This window comes from Canis lupus, chromosome 19 (genome assembly GCF_048164855.1).
Source record: "Canis lupus baileyi chromosome 19, mCanLup2.hap1, whole genome shotgun sequence".
NCBI lineage: Eukaryota > Metazoa > Chordata > Mammalia > Carnivora > Canidae > Canis > Canis lupus.
In genome coordinates this window covers 14,878,020-14,899,567 of record NC_132856.1, presented here as the reverse complement: position 1 = coordinate 14,899,567, position 21,548 = coordinate 14,878,020, and the positions used below count along the sequence as shown (strand labels likewise).

The following is a 21,548-nucleotide window of genomic DNA, read 5'->3' as shown; positions in this document are numbered from 1 at the left end:
CTTTGTAGGATATTATTCTTTCAGTTATTCAATTTAGTAAATCTTTATTGGATACCTATGATATGTGCAGTTTTGTAGCTCTCTTTGAGGAAGTACAATTTCCTATTTTTATGGAGTTTACAATCTAATATAAAGAAAAAATTCCACATCACAAGTCAATCATGCCTTAATACATAGCACTATTTGCTATAGATACCATGGTAAAAAAGCATTATACTAAGGCTTGCATTCAAATTCAGCCTCTGTTACTACCAGGTAGTTTGGCCTTAATCACTCAAACATTCTAAGCCACAGTTTCTTCACTGTAAATGCAGAATTACACTAGAAGATCTATAAGATCTGTATTTAAATAATTTGGTCTATGGTGAAAGCACAAAAATTAATTTTACCTCAAATGGTAATGTGAGAAAAACTTTTATTATAACTCATACTAGAGACAAAATGGTATTCTTAATTTATAATGAGATCCTAGGAATAAAGAAGAAATTCACAGTGCAATAGAAAAATAAAAAAATAGATGCCAAAAAAGAAATGCAAATGGTCCTTAAACAATGAAAAGTTGTTCAACATATCACACCAACTGTACACTAAGAACAACCAACTAGAAAATGTAGACTGAAAAATATAAACATTTAATAGCAATAAGACATCAAATATCTTTTAATTCATCTAATAAATTTTGTGTAAGAGTTCTCCATTGAAAACTATAAGACATTGCTCAGAGAAATTAAGGAAGGCTTAAATAATACTTATGGGTTAAAAAAAGGGGAGGTCAATTTCCCCCAAAATTTATCTGTAAGTTCAATGGAATCCCAATTTTCAGCTGGGATTTTCCACACTTATTCTAAAATTTTATGGAAATGCAAAGGAACTAGAAGAGCAAATATAGTATCAAGGAAGAATAAAACTGGTGGATTTATATAACCACATATCACTACTTAGGAAAAAAAACTGCAATAATTAAGGCAATGTGCTCTGTGTACTGATGGAACAGAATAAAGAACCCAGAAATAGACGCAGACATACATGGTCACCAGTTTACAGAAAACACACCACTGAGTTCAGAAAGGAAAAGATGATCCGTCTTTTACTCTGTAAATGGTGCTGGATCATTGGATATGTAATAGAAAAAAAAGATGTATCTTAAAGTATACAATGCACAAAAATTAATTTGAAAAGTGTTATAGACCTAAATGTGAAAGATAAAACAATACAGTTTCTGAAAGAAAACATTTAAGAGAACATCTTCATGACCTTGGGATAAGTAAAGACTTCTTAACAGGATATGGAAAACACCAACCTTTAAAAAAAGATTGATAAGTTCATATTAATTAAGACCCTTAGTACTCCAAAAGATAGCATTAAGGGATCCCTGGGTGGCGCAGCGGTTTGGCACCTGCCTTTGGCCCAGGGCGCGATCCTGGAGACCCGGGATCGAATCCCACGTCGGGCTCCCGGTGCATGGAGCCTGCTTCTCCCTCTGCCTGTGTCTCTGCCTCTCTCTCTCTCTCTGTGACTATCATAAATAAATAAAAATTAAAAAAAAAAAAGATAGCATTAAGAGAGTGAAGGCAGAATAGAAACCCAAATAAAATGAACAAAAGGTTTGAAACACACTCATAAAAAAAGAATATCCGGGCACTTGGGTGGCTCAGTTGGTTAAGCCTCTGGCTTTTGGTTTTGGCTCAGGTCATGATCTCAGAGTCATGAGACTGAGCCCCACATCAGGCTCCACGCTCAATGTGGAGTCTGTTGGAGACTCTCTGTCTCTCATTCTCCCTCTGCCCCTCTCACTCTTGCCACGTGGCTCTTCTCTCTTTTTCTCTCTCTCTCAATAAATGGATAAATAAGAATGTCCAAAAGATCAGTAACATATGAATAGGTACTCAACATCATTAGTCATCAGAAAAATATAAATTAAAACTACAATTAAATAGCACTACACCTTTACAAGATTGGCTAAAAATTATAAAAACTGATAACACACCAACTCTTAGCAAGGCTATGGAGCAACTCAAACTCTCATAAATTGCTGTAGGCAGTGTAAATTGATACAATCACTTTGGAAAACTAGTGTATCTACTAAAGCTAAATACACCAGCAACTTTAATCTTGGGTTTATCCCCAAAGAAAACATATACATTATATCTTCTGAAACACATACTAAAATTTTTTAGTACGGCTTTATTCATAATAGCCTAAATCTAGAGACATCTAAAATGTCCATCTCCTGGAAAATTAGTATAAATTGTTGTATATTTAATACAAAGAAATATAAAGCAATAAAAAATGAACTAATGTTTACATGCAAGAATATAGACAAATATCTTAGACATGAAGTTTAGGGAGGAAGTCAGACATAATAAAACATACACTATATCAGTTACAAAAAAATAACTACTAATCTGTATGATGGAATTCTGCATGATGGTTAGTATTGAGCAAAGGGGGCAGGAGGGTACTGGAAATGTTTTATATCTTATCTCAGTGATAGTTGCATGGGTTTCCACATATTCAAAAATTCATCAAGATGTAAATTCAATATTTCTATACTTTACTGTATACTTTTTTCTTTCTTTCTTTCTTTCTTTCTTTCTTTCTTTCTTTCTTTCTTTCTTTCTTTCTTTCTTTCTTTTAAAGATTTATTTATTTATTCATGAGAGACACAGAGAGAGAGAGGCAGAGACACAGGCAGAGGGAGAAGCAGGCTCCATGCAGGGAGCCTGATGAGGGACTCGATCCTTGGACTGGGGATCACACCCTGAGCCAAAGGCAGGCGCTCAACCACTGAGCCACCCAGGCATCCCTATGTATTTTACTTTAAAAAATGCTAAGGATGTTCAAAATCACTTAAGATAAATGTAAATTAAAACTACCTTGAGGTACCATTTATTGCCTATAAATAGCAAAAAGAAGAAAATCCAAAACTTATTTGATGTGCTCTCTTAGCAAAACTGTGGGGAAACACAGACTAACATTGTTAATGGGAATGCAAAATGCTGCAATCTATATGAAGCACTGACTGCATCTACCTTTTGACAATCTCATTCTGGAACCTGTACCCATATTAAGTGACATATATATAAGGTTAATCTTCATAACCTTGTCTGAAACAGGAAAAAATTTTAAATGGCCCAAGAGTTCAGCAAGAGGGGATTGTTGAAAAAGTATCTTATATCCATGCAATGGAATAGTATATAACTGTCAAAAAAACTGACAGTTTTTTACAAAACTGTCAAAAAAAAAAAAAAAACCATGTCCTATGTAATACCATGTGCTGTGTAAAATATAGTAAAAAAGTTTTTTTTTTAAGATTTTATTTATTTATTCATAGACACAGAGAGAGAGAAAGGCAGAGACACAGACAAAGGGAGAAGCAGGCTCCACACAGGGAGCCCGATGTGGGACTCAATCCCGGGTCTCCAGGATCACACCCCAGGCTGCAGGCAGCGCCAAACCGCTGTGCCACCTGGGCTGCCCTAAAAAAGTATTTTTTTAATTTTAAAAAAAGAAACTGTAAGACTGTAAGAAATATGTAATTACTTTTTTAAAAAAGAGGGAGATGCCTGTGTGCCAAATTCAGAGATCTCCAAGATACATTACTAAATGGAAAATATGGTATAGAACAATGAATACAGAATACAATGTGTTGAATAAAAAGGGAAGAAAATGAAAATATATATTTACATTATCATGTGCATAATAAAACAATAAAAGTACAAACAAGAAACCAATAAAAATTGTTAACCACAGGATGGTGGGGAGAGTAACAAACAAAATATAGATACTGTTTGGAAATGATTTTGACTTTCGAACCATGTAAATTTAACTACTTTTTTTTTAAGATTTTATTTATTTATTCATAAGAGACACACAGAGAGAGGCAGAGATACAGGCAGAGGGAGAAGCAGGCTCCATGCAGGGAGCCCGATGTGGGACTCGATCCCAGGACACCGGGATCACTCCCTGAGCCAAAGGCAGACGCTCAACCGCTCAACCACCAAGGCGTCCCTCTTAACTACTTTTTAAAAAGAACTTGAACTATTTAAAAAGAACGTGAAAAAAAAATGAGGTACATTTAAATGTGGCTACTGAAATTCAGCAGGGAATAAAAAAAGAAGGTTGATATTAGCTGAGAAATGATTTATAGGAGAAACAGAACTTTATACGGTTTTTTGAAAGATGGGTATGGCCTGACTTAACACCTACTTTCACATTTCCAAAGTGGATGAGAACTACACTTTGAAATCTTGTCACCTTAGTCAAAACGTTCTGTTGAATATTGTGTTGCTTGCTGCATTCAGCGTAGTGGTCACTTCTGGGAAATGAAGGAGGGAAACCAGGATGGGGTAGGGAGAATTTCACAAGAGCCTGAACTAAAAATGACAGCATGGAAAGATCTGACAAACCTGGGTGGTGAGGGGAAGAAAAAGTTCAATTGCATTATTTACAATGAAGACACCAGGGGCCTCTGAAAAAAAAGCAATAGATCTATTTAAGACAAAACTTTTCAATGTTTATTCTGGACAAGCAGGGAATAATAAACATGTCTGAAGCCAAAACAAAACAACAACAACAATAAAAAACACAGAAGAGTTTGGCTCATCAAGAAGTCACAAAAAAGGCAGCTAAGGATGCTAAGGGGTGAGTGTTCAGAACAGAGCAAAACAGCCTGCACGAGTACCCTGCTGCTAAGAGTGCGGCCAAGACCAGAACATCAAATGTCAGACTTCATGTGAGGGCATCAATTTATAAACAACCAGAAGCCTATTTTTCTTGTAAATTCCTATAGGCAATGAACATGGTTTCCAAATTGAAAACTAGACCAAGTAACCATGAAACCTTCAGAGACAACATTTTGTACATATTTCATGATTTCTTTTTAGGGAAATGCACAAGGTCTAATTACACAAGCTGTTTATTCTCCTCATTAGCCTTTTGGGTTTCAGCATGTGTGGATTTTCTTAAGCTTTTCTCACTATTAAATCAGCCAAATTCATACTCAGAGGAAGTCAGATTCCAGCATGCAGCTCTACAGATCTCCAAGCTACTCAAAACCATGGGGTAATCAAAAACATTCTGTCTGCTGCTATATGACTTTTTTATTTCCTCCTGCAAATGGCTGTAGCAGGATTCAGGTCAACACACATACCCCTACATGTTTAGCCTGTTAACTGCAATTAGTTTCCTGAGTAAGATTCTTTTTGCCATTTGGTAAAGGTGAAGAGAACAGAGGGTGAAGAGAATAGATTCTTAATATAAATGAATATGTAATATTTTATATGATTCAAGTTATTTGCCTTATGGTATTCCAAATTCCAGAGCACTTGCACATATTTGATCCTTATAACTCGTTAAGGAAGCAGGGCATTTTGCATTCCCATTTTACAGATGAGGAAAGCTAAGGTACATGGAAATCAAGTGGCTAGACAAAAAGTTATACAGCTCATAAGTGGCTGGAACCCACACTCATATCTTCTGGCCCTATTCCAGAGTTCTTTCCACTTTGCCCAACGTATAGCAGGCTCAAGCCAAAAAAGTGAACGATAGAAGAATAAATTATAAATTCTTTCCACCCATAAGATGCAAATTCCACACAGTCATGGTTCTCAGTATATCCAGTTCCTAGATGTTTTGGAGATCAATCTTTACCCAAATCTCTCTTTTCCCTCTTTGGCCTGCCGTAAATCTAAATTTTCAACATTAAAGGTCATTCCTCCAGCTAAAAAGCTGGACTTCACCACATTAGCCAATTTTTTTCAGTAATTTTCCTGAGGTATATGCATCAGAAATAAACTGGGAATATATTAAAAATATAGGGGCACCTCAGTGGCTCAGTGGTTGAGCATCTGCCTTTGGCTCAGGTCGTGATCTCGGGGTCCTAGGAGGGGGAGCATGCTTCTCCCTCTACCTATGTCTCTGCCTGTCTCTCTGTGTCTCTCACGAATAAAGAATAAAGAAATAAAGAAATAAAGAAATAATCTTAAAAAATTAAATAAATAAATTCCTGTGCATCATCCTAGATCCATGGAATGGTATTCTATTGGGAGTTGGGGGGGGGGGTTGTTCAGGAGTGAGCATTTTTAACAAGCTCTTCCCATGTACTGTTAATAGTTTTAAAGTTAAGAACCACTGCTCTCAGCAATGAAAAGCCCAAGATGTTTTGAGCCAAAGACTAGAATTATCAAAAGATTATTTTTAAAAAACATAACTAGGGATGCCCAGGTGGCTCAGTGGTTGAGCATCTGCCTTTGGCTCAGGGGTGATCCAGGGGTCCTGGGATCGTGTCCCACATCAGGCTCCCTGCATGGAGCCTGCTTCTCCCTCTGCCTGTGTCTCTGCCTCTCTCTCTCTGTCTCTCATGAATAAATAAATAAAATCTTTTAAAAAAATAAAAATAAACAAACAAACAAACATAACTGGAGGCAATTTTTAACATGTGCTGGAAGAAACAGACTGGAGAGCTGGTCTGACATTATAGCAGTAGCACAACCTGAGAAGCAGGATGGGTAAGAAGGATAAATATGGGAATAGAAAGAGAAACTGTAAAGGGTATTATGCAAGTCACTATAATTTCCTCCCTTTGTCTTCTACAAAAAGTCTATACTTACTGCATATTATTTCTTTCATTTTACCGAAGCTCCATTACCCATTACTAAGAGGCCAAGTTGATTTCTGTGAGCATATTTCATGGGTGCTATAGTTCAGCTCCTCTCCCTGCATGTGTGCTATGCTTCATAGAAGGGGATTTAGCTACCATTCATGCAAGATGGTTTAATTAGTCTCCTGTGACTAAAATTGAGCTCCTTTGCTAAACTCATTTAGATTAGAAGAAAAGGTAGTGAGTTGCCAATAGTGATGTCCAAAGTATTTCAAATTCATTTTTAAAAACTATAACTTTCCAGGGGATCCCTGGGTGGCGTAGCGGTTTGGCGCCTGCCTTTGGCCCAGGGCGCGATCCTGGAGACCCGGGATCGAATCCCACATCGGGCTCCCGGTGCATGGAGCCTGCTTCTCCCTCTGCCTGTGTCTCTGCGCCTCTCTCTCTCTCTGTGACTATCATAAATAAATAAAAATTAAAAAAAATTAAAAAAAAAAATAAAAAAATAAAAAAAATAAAAACTATAACTTTCCAGACTTTTCATGTGTGTTAGAGTAGTTGATGAGAGCATCACTTTTCAAATCATTCTGTGTGACTCACATTTTGTTCCCAGAATGCGTGGCCCAGGAAAGCTCTCATTTTCCTTTGTTTCCCTTTGTTCTCACTTCCCCTCTTCTGTCTTCTCTGCTTCCTTTCTCTCTCTTTGCATATATAAAACACATTCAAATAGTGTCAAGTGTTTTTCTCGGATTATTTAAATTGTTATATTTCTCGGAAAGTCAGAAATTACTCAGATATCCTGAGTTCTAGTTCATTCTACCACTGACTTGCTATAGGAGCTTGAGTAATTCAACCCTCTCTTCTGGAGCTGTTCTCTTATCTCATTTTACAGATAAGATACTAGTGGGTATTCAAGGTTCCTCCAATACAAATGTTCTACAATTCCAAGTTGACTTCTCTGGATCTCTTCCAACAACATGTAAGTTTAAAATCTCTAGATCCAAATTACTCTCTGGTTCATTTGAGTTCAGAGCATTTAAAATGTCTGTAAGAGTGTGCACTAGAGTCTTGTGCTACAGCAGCGGAGCTATAATAAAGTTGGTTTAGCTACTTAACTGTCTGCCTACACATATTTCTCACGGTAACTTCTTTAATCAGGTCTAGTGAAACTAGGTAAGAGAAAGGAATCTTAATTAAATAAACAGTCATCCTAGCATCTGGTCACATCAGAGAAGCATCACATGCCTTTTATTCAGCACAAGGCCTCTCTATGGATAATTTTCCATCATCTTTTCCCCTCCCACCAGCATACTCACCAAGAAACGTGTGCTGATGCAAGGACACATATGGCACCGCATTAGCAGTACTAAGACGAACATGTGTCCTGCTATCCCAGAGCTAGCTAGCATGATAGGGACAGTGAAAGCAGGAAGTAGTTTAAGTTGTCATGAATCTTAGTATTCAAAATGCACCTTCTCATCAAATTAAAGGCAGCATAAAGTTTGTGTTTGGCTTAGCATTTTTTTGTTTGATTGATTTTTTCTCTGGCTTTTTTTTTTTTTTAAAGCACTCTTGCTAACCATACATAAGTAAAAAGCTATAACCTAACGTCTATACTTCTGAATGTCCTGTCCCATTTCCCACTGATTAAACAGCACTCTTATTATATCCTAATTTAAGATCCACCACAATATGGACATACCATTCACTCATCTTTCACTTGACAAATATTTATTAAATGCCTATTATGTGCCAGGCACTATACAAGGAGCTGGGAATACTCTGGTGAATGGGACAGACATAATCTGCCTTCGTGATAGTTAAATTCATGATGCGGGTGGATGAAAAATATTAATCAAACATCTACAGGAATAAAATGTAATATGTATTATACAGATGTATTTTACATATACACATACACATATTTAGAAAAAAGTCAGGAAGTATATACATTCATCTGTTAAAGGTAGTAACTGCCAACAGGGAAGATTATATATATTTTTTTTCCTTGTCTTTCTTATGATGTCTTAAATATCCTCTGATTTTTTTAAGATTTATTTATTTATTTGAGAAAAAAAGAGAGAGCAGGGAGAGGGAGAGAAGCAGACTCTCCACTGAGTGTGGAGCCTGACTCAGGGTTTGATCCCACAAACCTGAGATTATGACCTGAGCTGAAATCAAGAGTCAGATGCCAAAAAAAAAAAAAAAAAAAAGGGTCAGATGCCTAACTGCCTGGGAGCAGTCACTCTTCCTCTGATTCTTCTTTTTTTTTTTTTTTTTTTTTGCAAGCATTACACTTTTGAGGGAAAAAAAAAAAAAAGCCAGTGTAAATATTTCATGCTTTTGAAGATTTATCAACATAGAGAAATGTCATAGATTGCTAAAAATTAAAGTTGCAAAACAGTATATATAATAAGATTTCATTTTGATTATATAATGCAATAATAAAAACAAACTAGAAAGATATATATCAAAATACTAAAAGCAATTACCTCTGGTGCGATGAGATCATTTTGTTTATTATGCTTTTTAAAAATTACCCAAACTTTCTACATTGTGCATGTATTAACTTTTTATTTATTTTATCCTTGGAATCTTACCTCCTCTGGGGAGCATTCTCTGACCATAAGCATCCTTTGTTAAAATTTTTTTTTTAAGATTTTATTTATTTGAAAGAGAGAGAAAGAGAGAGTACATAAGCAGGGGGGAGGGGCAGAGGGAGAGGGAGAAGCAGAAAGCCTGATGTGGGACTTGATCCCAGGACCCTGGGATCATGACCTGAGCTGAAGGCAGATGCTTAACTGACTGAGCCATCCAGGCACCCCCATAAGCACCCTTAACCCACATGCTCTCCCTTAGCTAAATGCCTACAAAACTTATGAATCTGTTGCCATTTTAATACAGTGAAAACTATTAATTATTTTTCTTGTAAGAGAAGTATCAAGTGTTTGATTTCTTTCACCCACACTAGTACTTGATCATGGTCAGTAAATACTAGGAGCTTAACTGATTACTCTCATATCCTACTAGGACACATTGCCACCAGTGTTTAGGGTTGGATTTTGAGTTATGCAGGCAGTAGCACTCCCCAAGAGTTCTCATACTTTATTCCAAGCTTTGCTGCAGAACGCCTGTCACCTTCATCTTCTCACACAGAGGGCACCTCCAAGGGGTAGAAACTCATTTCTAAACTGTGAGCTTTTCTGTCTCAGCCCATCAAGGTTCACTGTAAAAAGGAGAACCAGCAGACAGAACAGAAGGAAAGGGTTCATTATTATAGAACATAATTTATTACCCACAGGATTCCTGAGTCACTGCCTCTGGGCAGGGGAATAGATTCAGAGAATCTTGAACCTTGAAGGGAGGCAAGTGTGAAGCTCATGCTTACCAATGAAGAAACAGGGTACAAAGATACTAAGTGATGTACTCTGGGTCCCACAACAAATTGGTGGCAGAGTTGCTTCTCCCACTGCAGCAGGCTGAGAGATAAACTAAAATACAAAAACAAAACAAAACAAAACAAAACCAACCCACAACAAACTGCACGGAATGAAAGAACAATAATGGAAATGGAAAACTGTTAACATTTGCCTCTGACTCTTACTGTTTAATCTTTTACAAGGAAACAACAATATTTCTAAAGTGGTTATTAATGTTCAAATCTAATAAAGATATACCTTCTTAAAATAAAAATACCTGACAAACTGATTTTTACTAATAACTTTGGCTCTCTAGACAGATTTCTGGGACTGTTTGTTGGGCTTCTTATCAAATTCACACAGCATCCTCCAGCAACAGAGTTGTGGTTAAGGGAATGGACTTTAGGATCAAACAGGTTCAATTTTGTATATAAACTTTGCTTCTTACTTTAGCTGTATGACTCGGTCAAGTTAATTAACCTCTTTGTGCCTCTGTTTCCTTAGCAGGAAAATGGAGATAATAATATTACATAGCTCACTGGGTAAGAATTTAAAAAGATGACGCATGAAAGTGCTCAAAACAGTGCCTGGAGCAGAGCAGCTGCTCATTTTGCCTACTTGTTTTTCATCATCACATTCCTTGAGGCTACTGTTCTTACTATCACCACTCCCAGGCTGGTTTTGTGACACAAGATTGAAACCACTTCTCACTCAGCTGCTTTATTCAGATTGCTCTTGTTCCCTAGAATGGCCTCCTCTCTCCTTTCTATCCATCAAAAGTCTGCATTTTCTTCCAAGCTCAACTCAAGATTCATCCCTCCAAAATTATCCCCAAATCACTGTCACAAAAAATTCCCTTCTTCGAATGGTGACTACTTATTGGGAGGGTGGCCATATATTTAAATATAATGAGCAAACACAGTAAGAGAATGTGGGGCAGAGGAAAGACCCTGAGCTTCCGAGTTAGAAGACTAAAATCGCTAATCTGCCAACTACCAGCTGTGTGACCTGGAACAAATCGCCTTAAATTCTTTGACCCTTCATTTCTTCAATCTCTTAAATAAGTTTCATAATCCTTCCAGCCATTTCTTCTGTCAGGAACAGCCTGATATAGAAAAGCATTAAGGATAAGAGCAGGCAAAAAAGAACAGGAAGAAAAATAGAAGAATCAAGGGTGGTGGGGGGGAAAACCACAGGCAAGGAGGGTGTGAGGGCTGATGATGATGGACAGAGCTTAGCTAAGGGGAACAGTGTTGGGAGAATGCCCATCCTTAGGAGAAAAAGCAGCTATGATTCCTACAAGTAGAGTCAGAGGGGCCTCATATTTCCAGATTGGTGAAGATAATCATTTCTATCAGAAAGCAAAGCAGGTGACCTTGGTATCAGTTTAGGAAAAGACCTCGAAAGGGAAGGAAGAGGTAAGAACTTAGCTTGACAAGTATCAATCAACAGCCTAGTTGGGATGCTTAGATACAAGCTATGTAACTAGTGTTTGTTTTATATTGAATTCAGCATATAATGTTTGAGGCATATAATGATACTGTACTAATTTTTAGCTCCCTAACCCACTTTCCCCTCTTATCTTTTACAAAAATCCATGCCGTGTGTAACCCCAACCCTGAGCTCACTAAGGTAGACACATGACCAGATCTGGTCAATCAGAATACTTCATTTCTAAAAATGCTACTTAGAGTCGCTTGGGTGGCTCAGCGGTTGAGCATCTGCCTTTGACTCAGGATGTGATCCCGGAGTCCCAGGATTGAGTCCCATATCAGGCTTCCTGCATGGAGCCTACTTCTCCCTCTGCTTCTCTCTCTACCTGTGTGTGTGTGTGTGTGTGTGTGTGTGTGATGATTAAATGAATAAAATCTTTTTAAAAAAAATAGATAAAAAAAAAAATAAAAATGCTACTTAAAATGCTTCAACCAGGACAGCATGGGCATCAACAGTCAGGATAGGTTCCTGCCATGTATAACCATTATGACTATACCTGTACACACTGGCTGAATGTTGGCCCTGCCTACTTCCCTGGGCACATGATGAATCCAGCAATGGATCCATGACAAAGTAGGGCCAAATGGATCCTTTTCTGATGATGACAAAAGGACCTTGGGAAAAAGAAGCAAAGCCCTTTACATTGTTGTAGCTAAGACATAAAGTCTGAGATAAGACAATAAAATTAAAGCCATCAAAGACAGGGAGAAATGAGAGATAATCAGAAAGAAAACCCTGGTGAAATTGTGTCCTGATACTCAAGTCCCTGGGTCCTATGGTTCTTTCTTTAATTCTGTGGTCTGCACCATCATACTTTCCAGTTATCTGAGCCAATAAAGTGGATTTGTCCCTAAGTTTGTTCAAATTGGATTTGTCACAATCAAGGTTTCTAACTAAAACCTTTCTGCTCCCAGTGGCCAACCTTAGCTTGTACAAGAAATGACCATCTACCAAACTAATTACAGAAGAAAGACAAGGAACCATTAGAAGGAAAGGTCCTGAATCTGGATATTTGCTCTCAGGTGAAAAAAAAATCTCCACCTACGGCATATTTGGCCACTGGTGATACTTTGATAGTTAACCATAGATAAGTGTCTGCTGTTAATTATGCCCCAGAGGCCTCAGGGTGCCCCTCTGTGTACCTCAGTCTACATGTATAGGCCCAGCTCACATGCATGCAGGCACACAGCACTAAATAGTCCAAATCCCTGGGGACCAGAGCTCAAATGACCAAAACTGATGATGGGCTTGTCAGATCCAAATCTAGGCGACCTTGAGCAGTAACTAGGGAAAGGTTAGCTGAAGTCAGAAAAGCCTCCGTAAATTTTAAGAAAATCCCTGAAATGCAAATATTCAAAAATGCAGAGCACAGGAAAAGCCTATACAATAAACACCTTCAGTTAATTCACCTATAAAAGTTCATTATAATGGTTGGATGACCTCAGTTAGAGATCACTAGGTTTCCAAGTGCTGTGGCTTACTGTAATGCTATGCATCAAGGACAGTATGACAGGAACATATAGGAGAAATGACTCAGCAGAAAGCAGGAGAGTGGGAGCAGACACAGAATAGGAGGTTGGACATTACATCCACTATTTCCAAGTCATACAGATGTCTGATCAACCTTGACCAATGGTCCCTTGACTGGAGATATTTTTGACCTGCTTCAAATACACAAGGTCCATTAATTCTCCATTTATAAGCAATAGTAGTAAGCATTCAATAAAGGCTAGCTATGTGCCAGGCCTGTGCTAAAGCACTTTGTTAGCATCAAGTGGACAAGTGGAAAAAGCTTTGCATCACTTAGCAAGGGCTAAAAAAATGTCAGTTACTATAATTATCATCATTTTTAATCTTCACAGTACTTCCATGAGTTAGTACTTATTTGCTATGGTTAGTTTATAAGTCAGGAATTTGAGACTTAGGGACATTGAGTGAGCTGTACAAACTTACTCTGTTAACAGAGGAGCCAGGATTCTAAACCAGAAAACCTGGTTCAAGACCTCTTAAACTTTATACTCTACTAGTATCCTTTAGCTCAAAAAGGAGTTTTCAAAATCCAGGCAGCAGCCCCTGTCAATAATGCTTATATAACACAGCTGTATAAGCAAAATCTACTCCTTTCTCTCCTCCATTCCAGTGGCTCCAAACATTTCTATGCATCAAAATCACTCAGAGAGCTTGCTAAAACCCAGGTTTCTGGGCCCCATCGCCAGAGTTACTAAATCAGGGTCTTTGTGGAATAGGGCCTGAGAACTCGCATTTCTAGCAAGTCCCCTGGTGATGCTGCTGCTGCCCTAGGCAACATACTTTAGCAATCACTGCCCTATTCTTGCCCTCAACTCTTGTCTCTACCAATCGCTGAAATGACTAAATTCCCCAAGAAATACTCCAGAGCTACTTTAGGTGTAAAGCTATGATCACAGTTGGGGATCCCTGGGTGGCTCAGCGGTTTGGCACCTGCCTTCGGCCCAGGGTGTGATCCTGGAGTCCCGGGATTGAGTCCCATATTGGGCTCCTTGCATGGAGCCTGCTTCTCCCTCTGCCTGTGTCTCTGCCTCTCTCTCTCTCTCTCTTTCTCTCTCTCTCATGAAAAAATGAATAAAATCTTTAAAAAAAAAAAAAGATGATCACAGCACTTCTATCTCCTTTCTTCTCCCATGCTTTGATTTCCTTGACAATTTAATTCATTTATTCCACACATAATTACCAAGCTCCTATATGCCAACCACAGGTACTAGAATACCACTACTAACACTGTATAATTGACTGCCAATCTAGAGAAGGACACAGAAGATATTAACCAAATGAACACACAAAATACACTAAATTTCAAATTGGACAAGTGCTAGGAAGAAAAACAACTGTAGGGGCACCTGGGTGGCTCAGGTGGTTAAGTCTCTAACCTTTGGTTTCAGCTTAGGTCATGATCCCATGGGTGGTGAGATCGAGCTCCTGGTCAGGCTCTGTGCTCAGCAGGGAGTCTGCTTAAGGATTCCCTCCCTCTGCTTTTCCTCTCCAGCTCTCTCTCTCTCCTCTCTCTCTGTAAAATAAATAAGTCTTTAAAAAACAACAACAACAACAACAACTGTATTCTACAAGGGAAAGCCATGAGGGAGACTACAGTGGAGCTTTGTTGGTTTTTTGTCCATTCAGTATACATTCTTCCCTGTCTCCCTTCCATGCTCCTCACTCCTCTCTACTCAAAGCACACACATATATGTTCCCCATACAACATTAGGAGAATATCTCAAAAAAAAGGCTCCATGTCCACCCCAACCCAGGCGTAGCCAGGCTCAGAAAAGAGGGATATAAAGTGGTCTTTAGACATGCCTCCTCCCTCCCCTACCACATAACAGAATAAGTCTCTAGACAGAAAATGAATCGCCAAGCTAAGAGATGGGAAAGACAGAAGACAGCCAGAACCCAGAAGGTATTGTTCTTGAGTCCCCAGATCCACTCATGCCTGAAGCTAGCTCCATCCTTGGGCTCCCTGTTTCAGACACCAATGAATGCCTCTTTCTACCAAATTTTTATCATCTTATTAGACATAACTATTACGAATATAGAAACCTTCATTGTATCTGAGAGAAATGTTTCTTTGAGGAAGTAATATTTGAGTTAAGACCTAAAGAATGAGAAAGAGAAGTAGCCAAGGAAAGAGTTGGAGTTTAAGGTTCCAGGCAGAGATAACAAATATGCAAAGGCCCTGCAATGGGAAAGAGCTTTCAGAAGGAATTAAAAGTGGGAGTGGCATGGGGGGTGAGTGCAGTGGGAGAGGAGATAGGAGAGGTACATGGGGTCAGATCCTACAGGCCGTGCAGAAGACTTTGTAACTCATTTTTAAAATATTGTCCATGACTAAAAATCTATGTTTAATAGCATGATTTAAACTAAAATTACTTCGACTTATTAGTCGAAGTCGACTTATTAGATTTTCCTAGACATCTGCTCTAACTCAAATCACTACTATCCCCACACCAAGCCACTCTATCACCTGACTCTTTCAACATGCATATTTCCTACCACATTCAGCTGGCTGAGTCCAAATATCCCTCATCCAATACTAGAACAAAGCACACATCCTTTGGTAGCAGATGGCAGGGGACAGAATACTCAGGATAACACTGCTGTTCCAATAACTAAGTTCATGGAAAGTGGCCCCCATGGGCCCAATTAGAGCCAATACCCAACTTCAACTAATAGCAGAGCCATGGTTCTCACCTTTATGCAGCTCTGCTTCACTGCTTCTCTTGATCAGATGTAAGAGGAATTTAAGGATGGTGGAAAATGTGGTTACAGAGAAGTTCAAACACCTGCTCCTTCTGAGTAAAGAACATTCAGTATTCTTTGCTCCAGCTTTCTAAGGTTCAAAATCCTAAAAGAAAGAAAGAAAGAAAGAAAGAAAGAAAGAAAGAAAGAAAGAAAGAAAGAAAGAAAGAAAGAAAGATAGAAAGAAAAGAAAAGAAAAGAAAAGAAAAGAAAAGAAAAGAAAAGAAAAGAAAAGAAAAGAAAAAGGAAAAAAAATACAGTGTAAATTATTAGAACCCTGGCATATCAACTCTTTTTTTTTTTTCAATTATTTTAAATTGATCTCTTTAGTTAATAACAGAAGTACTTATGGCAGCTGCACTAGATATTTCTTAGATCCACTACCAGATGTCAGGCACTGAGAGAAGCCTCTACATGCTTTGTCTCATAAACCCATAAGGTGATTGTTGTAGTTTTTCCCAAATTACAAAAGAGAAATTTAGCGCCCCCTTCCCCCCGCCGAGGGGGAATTATTATGACTAAGGATGCCTAGTAAGTAAAGATAAGAAATAAGAATCAAATTTGGATGCAAAGAGTATGCTCATAACCACTCTGTTTTGTAAAGTTCACCATCAAGAAAGAGTACTGACTGGTTTATTTTTTTTTTAATTTTTTTTTTTATTATTTATTTATGATAGGCACACAGTGAGAGAGAGAGGCAGAGACACAGGCAGAGGGAGAAGCAGGCTCCATGCACCGGGAGCCCGACGTGGGATTCGATCCTGGGTCTCCAGGATCGTGCCCTGGGCCTCCAGGATCGCGCCCTGGGCCAAAGGCAGGCGCTAAACCGCTGTGCCACCCAGGGATCCCCTGACTGGTTTATAAAGCAATCAAGATCAAGACAACAACTACTACTAGGAACATAAACTCTAAATAAATAAATTAAAAAAAAAAACAGTAAAGGGTATACAGAGAAATAAATAAAATGCTAGACAAATAAACACACACTGCATGGTCAGTTTCTCCCCGGCTGGCCTAAATTTAGGGCTCAGGCCAAGGGCCTATTCCTGCATTCTTCTCTAGTTGTCACATGCATACGTTGCCCACCCCACCAATAACCCAACATCTGGCCACAGACATTTTATTCCTGTGAAATCCTCTGATGAGCCTTTAATGACAAGCCACCTTTCAGTTAAATATCTACGGCCTTAAAAGCCAAGATGAGAAACCACTGGAGCTTGTCTTACTCGAGTTATTTCTCCTAAGAGTTTCAGCTCCACTCTTCTAACTGGGTAATCTGGGGCAAATTATTTAACCTCTCTGAGCCTTAGCTTTTCATCTGTGAAATTACCTTCCTTACAGAGTTGCTGTGAAGATTACGTGAAATAATTCAGTCAGCATTTGGCATTTGGCATTGTGCCTAGCACATACTAAATATTTAATAAATTCCAGCTATTATTATCCATGATATTATGTATGATATGCTCTAAGGAAATGTAACATGAAAATCAGAACTGGTTTAAAATTAAAGTGTTTTGGGGCTTTGTCTGTTTGTTCATTTGTTTTTTGAGAGAGAGAAAGTACCAGGTAGAGGGGAGGGGCAGAGGGAGAGAGAGAATCATAAGCAGACTTCACATCAGTGCAGAGCCCAACATGGAGCTCCATCTCACCACCCTGAGAGACCTGAGCTGAAATCAACAGTCAGAGGCTCAGCCCACTGAACTACCCAGGTGTACCAGTTAGTTAAAGGTGATTAACAATATTAAAAGAATCTTCATTTTATAAAGATTTCTCATGGGATTTTTCTTTCTTTCTTTCTTTTTTTTAGATCAAAACTTCCCTAGAGCATTACCAATGAGAGTTGGTCTGGGTATTTCTATTCACAACACTTCTGACACCAGATGGGTGGGTTTTTTTACTCACCCCCAACCAATTCTCCAATTCTCGAAATATCAACTGGGTGGCCTACAATCCATTTCAATCCTGACACTAACAGAGTTGGCGTCAGATGCCATAAGTGTAAGAGCTCAGTCCCACAAGACTGACCTCATTTCAGATGCCAGTTCCAAATACTTGGTGCCTGTGTCACCCACACTTCTGTATGACATGGCTACAAAGTCTAGGGTTCCCAAGACACTCCCTTTCAGGTTTGATAATTTGCTAGAATAACTCAAAGAACTCAGGGAAAGACTCTACTTACATTTACTGGTTTATCATAAAGGATACTGCCCAGGAACAGCCAGATGAAGGAGACGCACGGGGGAAGGCAGGGAGGAGGTTCACATCTCCCATCCCCTTCTGAGTATGCTATCCTCCCAACTCTGCAATGTGTTCACCACCCCCCAGAAGCTCTCCAAACTCTATCATTTAGGACTTTTTATGGAAGTTTCACCATGTAGGCATGATTGATTAAATCATTTGCCATTGGTGATAAGCACCAATGAATGCTGAAGGTCAGGGATTGGACTGAAAGTTCCAATCTTCTAATCATGCCTTTGTCTTTCTAGTGACCAATGTTCATTCTAAAGCTATCTGGGGGTCCTCAGCCACCAGTCATCGCATTAGGATGAGATGATCACTCTGATCACTCTAAGGATTACAGGGTTTTAGGAGCTATATACTTCTTATTATGTCCACATTTGGGTACCCAAAAGCTTACTTACTGCAACATTTGAATTACAGAACTTAATAACTCTATGTTCACAAAAGATTTCTAGCAAGGAAAAGAATATCATCCAAATGATATTCTCATTTCTAGAGGATTCAAACCAGCTAGCGGATATTCCCAAATAATTTTTTGTGCAAGAGAACAGAAAACAAAACCTGCTACCCTGGAATCAGCTAGAGAGCTGGCTTGTTAATAGCTGGGTGCCACACAGTTTTGAGAGGTGAGAATGAGTTTATTACAAGAAATTGAGGAAGAAGAGTGTGGTGCAACCAACCATATAATCTTAGCTAAATCACATAATCTTTATGAACTTCAGTTTCCTCACTAATTAAATGAAATAATTATAAATGGTTGATTTTTCAGGCCCCTTTTTGCTTTCAAATGTAATCACTCATTGCCTGGGGAAAATAATACAGAGAACTTGTCTCAAATAATACAACTCTTTAAGTGGAAAGCATGCTGTTTTATTTCAACCTCTCACCCTGTCCCTTGTTGTTACCCAAACTAGGTAACAATTTTATCTCCAAGAAATAAAACGAACTGATGATTTCAAGGATCAGGTCACAGAGGTGTTTGCCAACCTGATAGCCCCACTGATATGCCCTTTACTGCTTATACATGCAAAGAAGAGACATCTTTCTTCTTTCCAGTTTTATCGATAAGTTCTGGGAAAGAGAAATATTAATAAGCAGTTAGATGCAGGTGTAACAGCCTTCCTTTAAAAAACCACTATACTTTAATAATAGATAGCTCTTTATGTGAGAAAATCATGGCATTTATCTGAGGAGTAGGTCAACAGTGCATGTTATCATCCTGGCAAGAGAGGATTCTGACAATAGGAGGTAAATATATGCCACATGGTAATCTGGGATATAAAAATATACTACCTTTACACCATGATTTCAATACTATATTGACTCTCAAGAGTGACCTCACGTTAGAGGAATTCATTCCATGTTTTATTAAGCCTAGGGAAAACAAGTATTTCTTAATCTATCAAGTGGCAAAGACTGTAGGTGAAAATTAAATGGGAAGATCAGAACAAGTAGCTACAACTAGTGAGTGTCCAATGCAAATTAACCCTAGTGCCTCATTGATAAATGTAAAAGGAGTTCATTTTAGGCCACTAGACTTGGACACAGGCATCAGAGGTTTTGATCAGAAGCAACACAATTGAGGCTGACTAACAATCAAAAGCAAATATATTGGATAGAATAGCCTAGAACCAACAGGAGCCTGGAGGAGCACGCTTAGCACCATGCAGCAACGAAGCAAACCCCAGAAAACCAAGAAGCAAGGAGCATAGCAAGAACACTTGTGGGTGGAGCAGGAAACTACTGCAGCTGCTCCCTAGGATTAATAACTTCCAACTGTAGTTTGTGTCCTTAAATCACTCACTCAAGAGAGAAAAAGAATCTGATTGCCACAGCTAGGTCACATATCAGCCCCCTGGGAACACAGAGCAGAAGGCTCTGTCTGATTCCATGGAGGGAGACAGGCACCTGGAAATTTACTGCCCCAGCAACATTAAATGAAATGATGGAGGTCAGTTCTCCCAAAGGAAATCAAGGTACTATATAGGAGGAAGAATTTATGCTTGCTTGCAGCCAAAAGAAAAAAGAAGGAAAAAGAAAGCTATAAACAACAACCTGTATGCATATTCGTTATTTGATCACTCAATAAAACTTTCAAGATCATATGATATTATAAAGACAATCCCCAGGGCACAGATCTCACCAGCCAAAGAGTATAATCTCTAATATACTCTCACTACCTTAGATATCCCAAACTGTTGTGCATTAAGAAAGAAAAAGGATTCTGGTGTGGTTGCTATGCCTGTACTCAAAACAAGAATGTTCAAGCATTTGATGGCTAGACCAGTCCCCACAAGGTCAGTGGGTTATTTTCTTTCCTTTCCTCCCTTATCTAAAAAAGCATAAAAAATTCAGGAGATTGCACAGGTTTTACCAGGAGTCCCTACTCTCAAATTTAGTAATTTCATTTATGCAGCTGCAGTTAACAAAAGCCTGTGGATTTAAGTAAGGCAAATATCTGTACCCTCTGCTAAGCTAGGCTTTCAATAGTGAATCCCGAACAAATGATCTGGACTTACAAAGACATCCTCAGATCCAGGCACAAATGGGGTGTTTGGCAGCAGCATACCCTTTGTAGATCAATGGGTAAACACTACACTTTCTTTGGGAGCTTGGCCAGTGTTTATACTGAGATCTGCAGATGGTATCATGAGGGATGTCATTATGGCCTATCATGTCAATGTGAGTTGATGTGCTTCAAAAACCATCTACATCAAATCTTCCTACTCTGCTGAACAATGAGGTGTGAGTTATAGCAATAAAACTCCTTGTAGGGGTTTTTTACCTACAGTGGGCAATTTTCTCATCTTTTATAACCCATTTTCATTTTTTAACTTAATTATCACAAGCTGTTCTTCCTATTCCATGAGGAAGTAGTCAACCTAGATCATTTCAGTCAGTGATTACTAAACTGTAGAAAGTACCACTTTAATTTGGTAGTTGTTTTTTAACATCCACAAAAGACTACCCTGCTCTACTAACAGAACACATTACCACTTTGAATTGTTATGCAATTCAATAAGGCCTTAAACTATCACACTGCAGTTTCAAAATGACTAAGTCATGAAAAATTGTTTAGGTACAGACATGAAATGCTGTTATAGAAGTTACTCAAGGCAGTCCCTGAACCTGGGTGAATTGGGTGAGAATATGAGTCATAAACTGAAGTCAATATTAAATGAGCCCCAGAAATAAGGGTAAATGAGAAAAACAAGGTATTGCTATTCCTTTCCTCAAAATAAAAGTATCAGTGTTTCCACTAATATATCAATAAATATTTCAATGTGCCCACAAGTGCCTCAACAATTACCAGATTCTCCCAAGAACTAACCAGATCACCCCTGCCTAATTAGTCATTAAGTCCTTATTCATCAGTGTCCCATATATACTGAGCTGATTACATCCTAACCTAAAAAAGTTACTGCCATTTTTCTCAAGTGTCTAAACTGGGAACTTGGATAATTTTCTATAAGAAACACAATGCTGTTTTATGGGTGTTTAATGTATGCACAGTGCCTAAG

The 21,548-nt window shown here is 38.5% G+C and overlaps 1 long non-coding RNA gene across 27 annotated transcripts in view; it reads right to left on the bottom strand.

Annotated features, from left to right (window-relative positions):
* The window catches only part of LOC140609928 (uncharacterized), a 618,500-nt gene that overhangs the window by 526,788 nt on the left and 70,164 nt on the right, over positions 1-21,548 (bottom strand). For 22 of the 27 annotated variants that reach the window (XR_012011676.1, XR_012011678.1, XR_012011681.1 and 19 more), the window contains 2 exons: positions 15,739-15,892; positions 14,421-14,557 (listed from right to left, as the gene is read on the bottom strand). The exons of 1 other annotated variant lie outside the window; for it this stretch is intronic. This is a non-coding gene — a long non-coding RNA (uncharacterized lncRNA). Of the gene's footprint in view, positions 1-9,989; positions 10,093-14,420; positions 14,558-15,738; positions 15,893-21,548 lie in introns of all 27 variants that reach the window. 4 more of the 27 variants (XR_012011659.1, XR_012011674.1, XR_012011680.1 and 1 more) reach the window with 4 other exon arrangements.